A 7,436-nucleotide genomic window follows, 5' to 3' on the forward strand; every position below is an offset into this window, starting at 1 on the left:
AAGGATCTGAAGTTTAGAATTAAAAATGAATAAAATAAAAAGGAATTAGTATTAGAACATATTGGTTTGTACTGTAGTTCTTCTTTATTTGTATGGTGTGTGACCCTGTTGCCAATTAATTTAAGCTGAACTTGCGCTGCGTAAAATTGACCGCGCTATATAAGTACCTGAAATAAAATAAATAAATAAAACTCAGAAAAGCTTATAAAAATAACATTTGGGTGCCCATCTTTGCCCCATAGAGTCCAGGGAGGGGGGTCAGCAACCGGTAGATATCATCATCTACCAATGGATCGCGGACAGGTGACTGCAACATTCGCAAAACATTTTTAGGGACACTTTTGTAGATGTGGGTGGAGTATTGTTTTAATTAGGGATGAGGCATTCATTTATAGGCGTGGCCTAGTAGGAGAGAAAAATGTGGCGCACAATGTGGAAAAATGGGCGGGGTTTAAATTACGCTAAATATTGAGGCTGCATTCACATGTCAGCTTATAATCGCGGGCAGAACCGCCGCGGTTCCGCCCGCGATTCGGAGATTTATTGCAAATCGCGGGACGCCTAGCGTTGCCCGTTGATTTGCAATAGCCCCCCAAACGCCGAGCGATGTTGCCGCGATTTACGCCCGCCGAATCGCAGCAACATCGCGCAAACAAAATCGCGGGACGCAATACGCTCCAAAGAAGCTCTTGTACTTTTTTGGAGCGTATTGCGTCCCGCGATTTTGTTTGCGCGATGTTGCCGCGATTCGGCGGGCGTAAATCGCGGCAACATCGCTCGGCGTTTAGGGGGCTATTGCAAATCAACGGGCAACGCTAGGCGTCCCGCGATTTGCAATAAATCTCCGAATCGCGGGCGGAACCGCGGAGGTTCTGCCCGCGATTATAAGCTGACATGTGAATGCAGCCTGAGCGCGGCTCGATGGGGGTGTGGTTAAATAGAGTCTGAGATGCCTACTGATGGAGGGAGAGAGAAAGAAAGAAAGAAAGAAAGAAAAAGAGGGATGGAGGGAGAGAGAGGGGGGAGGAAGGAAGGAGAGAGAAGGAGAGAGAGAGGAGGGGAAGAGAAGGAGAAGGAGAAGGAGGGAAAGAGAGAGAGCGGGAGATAGAGAAAGAAAGAAAAAATGATGAGCGAGGGAGAAAGATAGGGAGAGAGAAGGTGAGAGAGAGAAGGAGAGAGAGAGCGAAAAATAGAGAAAAAAGGATGAGAGTGAGAGAAGGAGAAAAAGATAAAAGAAAGAGATAGAGAGAGAAAAGAGAGACAAAAAAAGAGAGAGAGAACAAGAAAGAAAAAAGAATGGAAGAGAGAGAAGGAGAGAGAGAGAAAAGAAAGAGAGAGAGAGCGCGAAAAAGAAAGAAAAAGGGATAAGAGAGAGGAGGGAAGGAAGGAGAGAGAGAGAAGGAGGGGAAGAGAGAGAATGATGAGAGAGGGAGGGGAGAGAGAGAAAGAAAGAGAAAAAGAAAAAAGGAATGTTTGAGAGAGAGAGAGTGAGAGAGAGAGAGAAAGAGAAGGAGAGAGAAAGAGAAAGAATGAAAAAAGAATGAGAGTGAGAGGAGAGATGAGAGAGGGAGAAAAGAAAGAGAGAGAGAGAGACGAAAAAGAAAGAAAGAAAGAAAGGGGAAGGAGAGAGAATGAGAGAGGGGGGGGGGAGGAAGGAAGGAAGGAGAGAGATAGAGAAGGGGGGAGAGAGAGAATGATGAGAGATGGAGAAGGATAGAGAGAGAAAGAAAGAAAGAAACAAGGATGGGAGAGAGAGAGAGAGAGAAGGAGAGAGAGAGAGAGAGAAGGAGAGAGAGAGAGAGAGAAGGAGAGAGAGAGAGAGAGGAGGAGAGAGAAGAGGAGAGAGAGAGCACGCGCTAAAAAGAAAGAAAAAAGGATAAGAGAGAGGGGAAGGAAGGAGAGAGATAGAGAAGGGGGGGAGAGAGAATGATGAGAGAGGGAGAAGGATAGAGAGAGAAAGAAAGAAAGAAAGAAAAAGAAAGAAAGAAAGAGAAAGAAAGAAAGAAAAAAAGAAAGAAAGAAAGAAAGAAAGAAAGAAAGAAAGAAAGAAAGAAAGAAAGAAAGAAAGAAAAAAGGAATGTGAGAGAGAGAGAGAGAGAAGGATAGGGAGAGAAGGTGAGAGAGAGAAGGAGAAAGAGAGAATGAGAGAGAACAGAAAATGAGAGTGAGAGAATGAGAGATAAGAGAAAAGAGAGAAGAGAAAGAAAGAAAGAAGGAAAGAAAGAAGGAAAGAAGGAAAGAAAGAAAGAAAGAAAGAAAGAAAGAAAGAAAGAAAGAAAGAAAGAAAGAAAGAAAGAAAGAAAGGGATGGGAGAGAAAATAAGGAGAGAGGGAGAGAAAAGAAAGAGAGAGAGAAGGAGAGAGAGAGAAAAGAAAGAGAGAGAGAAGGAGAGAGAGAGAGAAAAGAAAGAAAAAAGGATAGGAAAGAGAGAAGGGGAGAAAGAGAGATAGAGAGAGAGAGAAAAAATAGAGAGAGAAAAAGAAAGAAAAAGAGAGAGAGAGAGAGAGAAAGAAAAAAAAGGATGCGAGAGAGAGAGAAGGAGAGCGAGAGAGAGAGAGAGAAGGAAAGAGAGAGAGGGGAGGGAGAGGAAAGAAAGAAAGAAAGAAAGAGAGAGAAAGAAAGAGAGAGAAAGAAAGAAAGAAGAGAGAGAAGGAGCGAGAGGGAGAGAGAGAGAAAAAAGGATGAGAGAGAGAGATAAAAGAATGAGATAGAGAGAAAAAAAGAAAAAGAGAAAGAGAGATTTTTAATGACTGTTCGGGTAGTATAAGAGAGTTTCGCCTTCCTCACCTCATGTAGGTTGCCTGAGCAGCTCCATGGCACAACTCTGGAAGCCCGGACAGCGCACTCATTGGCTGGGACGCGGTGCAGCCTGCCTCCTGCTTACTATGTGGGTGGGCCGGGATGACACGGCAACCATCTGCACATCGCACAGGGTGACGGCGGAGCGGTGCGGATTTTCTATGGGGGATCAGCCCCCCCAGCACAGTCCGCCCCTGCCCGTGACAAAGTCTATTTTCTAGGATTCTGCCCTGGACTGCCTCAGACCAGTACATGGGTCTGAATCCCGTGAATGTCCCGGGCAAATCTGGACTGTTGGCAACTGGTAGATGTCTGGGCTTGCTGACCCACCCGTCCCATAGAGGGAATACTTGTAAAGTTGGAGCTGTAGTAGGGAGCAAGAGCCGCATAAGCTGATACCTCTGTAGTGCCGCCTCCTGTCCCATGCGGACTGATACCAACTGCACTCCTCCTTCTATGCCGGCTAGTGGTCTCCAGAGTGGTGCCAACAGAAAGAAGATCTTAAGGTCAGTGTGAAGCAATACCCTGGGCATAATAGTATAGGGCTGCTTTCACACTGATGTGCTGCGGTTTACACACACCATTGGTGCAATGCAGTGTACCTGCAGCTTTCCTGCAGTTTTGCTGCACTTAGCCATAGAATATATCCTGCGGGTTTGGTGCACCAGAAAGTGCACCACACCTGCAGAATATAACCACTTAAGCCCCGGAGGATTTGGCTGCTAAACGACCAGGGGGTATTTTGCGATTCGGCACTGCGTGACTTTAATGGACAATTGCGCGGTCGTGCGACTCTGTACCTAAACGAATTTGGCGTCCTTTTTTTCCCACAAACAGAGCTTTCTTTTGGCGGTATTTGATCACCTGTGCGATTTTTTGATCACGCGCTATAAACAAAAAAAGAGCGTAAATTTTGCAAAAATAGCAATATTTTTCCCTTTTTTTTATATGAAATTCCCCCCAAAAAAAATGAAAAATCAAAATTTTTTAACATTTTCGGCCAATTTGTTTTATGCTACCTATGTTTGGTAAAAAAAAATCGCAAAAAGCGTATTTTGATTGGTTTGCGCAAAAGTTATTGCGTTTACTAACAAAGGGAAAGATTTTTGTCATTTTTGTTGTTTTTTTTTTTAACGCGTAATGGCGGCGATCTGCGATTTTTTTTGCGGTACTGCGACATTGCGGCGGAAAGATCGGACCCTTGACTGACATTTTTGACACTTTTGGGGTTACCAGTGACATTTCTACAGTAATCAGTGATATATATATGCACTGTTACTGTAAAAATACACTGGTAGTGAAGGGGTTAACTTTATTTGAGAGGGAGGGGCTGTGTGTGTCCCTAGGGGCGTGATTCTAACTGTGATTGGCTGTGGCTTCAACTGTATGCAGAGTGATCAACGGATTTTACATAGTAGATCCATATGATCATCTCTCATACAGAGGGGAGAATGACAGGCAGCTTGTTTACACAAGCTGCCTGACTTTCTCCCTCTCCCCCGCCGATCGCAGAGTGGCCGGCGGACATCGGGTCCGCCGGTCACACGCACGGGGGGGTCCGTGACCACGCGGGAGCGCGCCTCCGGGGGCGCGCGCTCGCTCCCTAGACCCTCACAAGCTAGTGACGTAGCCCTACGTCACTTTGCCTGTGAGGGGCTGACCGCCGACGTAGATAGTCGTGCGGCGGTCGGCAAGTGGATAATAGAAGTCTATAGCAAAGGGTTAATTTTCATTTGTAGTCCGGGGGTCTGTAAAACCCTATACTTAAGATGTGTTTTTACCACCCTTGCCCCAACCGCACCCCCTTTAGCTGCAGTGGCCAGGGTTGTACACATGTCTCAGCCGCAGCAGGAGTTATACGCCCTGTCATGATTGGTTGGTGTAGCACCTGCCACGTCTGACCCATTCAAGTGAATGAGGCTACTCTGCAACCTTGTGCAGTACAGCAATCAAGGGGTTAAAGCAGTCAGCATTGTGTTGCTTTCTCTTCACCTGCTTTAACCCCTTGGAGCCCGCAGAAGCAGGCAGTTACAGGGCACTTTCAGAGTGGCCCCATTTACTTGAATGGGTCACATTTGGCAGCGACAACAGCAACAAGGGTTTTAATTCCTGCTGTGGTGTGTGTATATCTTTGGCTGCTGCCTCAGCAGCTAAAGGGGTAGGGATTGGGGGCGGTAAATCTGTGAATCAACCGCAGGGTTTTATCACCCCCCAACTTTTTATGCTCCTCTGAATAGAGATCTGAGTGTGTTTGACAGGTGGTGAGGAGGTGATATGTTGCAGGTCTTAATCAGGTGTGAGGAGGCGACACTGGCCCCCGTGATCTTTGACTTCCCCCATGTTGTTTAGGTAGATTGCCCCCTATTTAAGGTTGCCAACCCCTTTTCTAGGGGGATATAATGGAGAAGCATACTGCATGTACCTTATTCCTGCCCCCCCCCCACCCTCCAACACTTGAATGTGAAATGTGGTCAGGTCCTTGAAGACTTCAAGGCTGCATAAACTGAGATATCATGCATGTTACCCACCTGCCAGCCACTCATAGTAAATATACTGTGAGCGGGCATAATCGCCTACCTGTACGACTTCGGCCTTCTCCCGGGTTTGGACACAGCACACATTTGGCAGCTGAGTTCAGCCAATGATTTTGGCTGAAATCTGCTGATCGTCTGTGTCCAATCTCACACAGTTCTGTGCAGGGCTGGGCCAAGACACTGTACTGCCTGAGTCCAAGAATAAAATGCTGACCCCCACCCCCCCTCCAAATAAAATAAATAAATCACGCCCACCAAAACACCCCTACATCCATTATTTAATATAAATATAAAATTTAGAAAATATTATATATGTATATACTTCTTCCATAACGCTCCACTGGACCAGTCCACCAAACACCCGCTGTCTGTCCTCAGTCCTGCTGTCACTCCTGTGTCTGCCCCTGCCCTAGAAGATCCAGCCTGCCTTGCATGAGATGGAGTGCGCTGATGTCTGACGTCATTGTGCACACCACGATCACAGGAGGGACGTTCCCCGGAGGAGACGCTCCGCCTCCTCATACTCATCAGTTTGCACTACAGGCAGCACTATGAGATGGGGAATTGCTCACTGGACCAAGGGGTTGAACTGCACCCCAGGACTGGTTAACCCCTTTCCGACTGCCGTCAGTATATTTACTGCGGCAGTCAGCCCCTCACAGGCAAAGCGACGTAGTACTACGTCGCTAGCCTGTGAGGCTCTAGGGAGCGAGCGCGCACCGCCGGAGGTATGCCCCCGCCCCCGCTCGTTCACGGACCCCCCCCCCCCCCCCCGCGCGTGTGACCGGCAGACCCGATGTACGCCGGCCACCCTCGATCGTCCGCTGCAGAGGGAGAAAGGCACGCGGCTAATGTAAACAAGGCCGCCTGTCATTCACCCCTGTGTAACTGCAGAAATCATACGGTCCTGCTATGCAGGATCGTATATCTCTGTAGTTACACAAACAGCCATACCCCTTCACAGTTAGAATCACGCCCCTAGGGACACACTTAACCCCTCCTTCTCCAATAAAGTTAACCCCTTCCCTGCCAGTGTCATTTTTACAGTAACAGTGCATATGTATAGCACTGATTACTGTAGTAATGTAACTGGTACCCCCGAAAGTGTCAAAAATGTCAGTCAAGGGTCCGATCTGTCCGCCGCAATGTCGCAGTCCCGCAAAAAAAAAAATCGCAGATCGCCGCCATTACATGTTAAAAAAAAACAAGAAAAACTTACAAAAATCTTTCCCTTAGTAAACGCAATAACTTTTGCGCAAACCAATCAAAATACGCTTTTTGCGATTTTTTTTTTTACCAAACATAGGTAGCAGAAAACAAATTGGCCTAAAATGTTAAAAAAATTTGATTTTTACATTTTTTTTGGGGGGGGGGGGGATTTCATTTAAAAAAAATGTGAAAAATATTGTTATTTTTGCAAAATTTACGCACTTTTTTTGTTTATAGCGCATGATCAAAAAATCGCAAAGGTGATCAAATACCACCAAAAGAAAGCTCTGTTTGTGGAAAAAAAAGGACGTCAAATTAGTTTAAGTACAGCGTCGCACGACCGCGCAATTGTCCGTTAAAGTCACTCAGTGCCGAATCGCAAAATAGGGCCTGGTCAGGAAGGGGGTAAAATCTTGCGGGGCTTAAGTGGTTAATATAAATATAAAATTTAGAAAATATTATATATGTATATACTTCTTCCATAACTCTCCACTGGACCGGTCCACAAAACACCCGCGGTCTGTCCTCAGTCCTGCTGTCGCTCCTGTTTCTGCCCCTGCCCTAGAAGATCCAGCCTGCCTTGCATGAGATGGAGCGCGCTGATGTCTGACGTCATTGTGCACACCACGATCACACGAGGGACGTTCCCCGGAGGAGACGCTCCTACTCATCAGTTTGCACTACAGGCGGCACTATGAGATGGGCACTATGGGCACTACAGGCGGCACTATGAGATGGGAAAATGCTGCCCGTAATGCTCACTGGACCAAGGGGTTGAACTGCACCCCAGGACTGGTTAAAGGTGCCATTGTGAGTAAACCAAGGTGACTGAAAGGGAGCACAGAGTTGGAGTTAAGATCACCTATGGACCTGAAAATTTCCACCTTCAGCAAC

Source organism: Pelophylax lessonae, assembly GCF_965119305.1.
Source record: "Pelophylax lessonae genome assembly, chromosome: 4".
NCBI classification, from domain to species: Eukaryota; Metazoa; Chordata; class Amphibia; order Anura; family Ranidae; genus Pelophylax; species Pelophylax lessonae.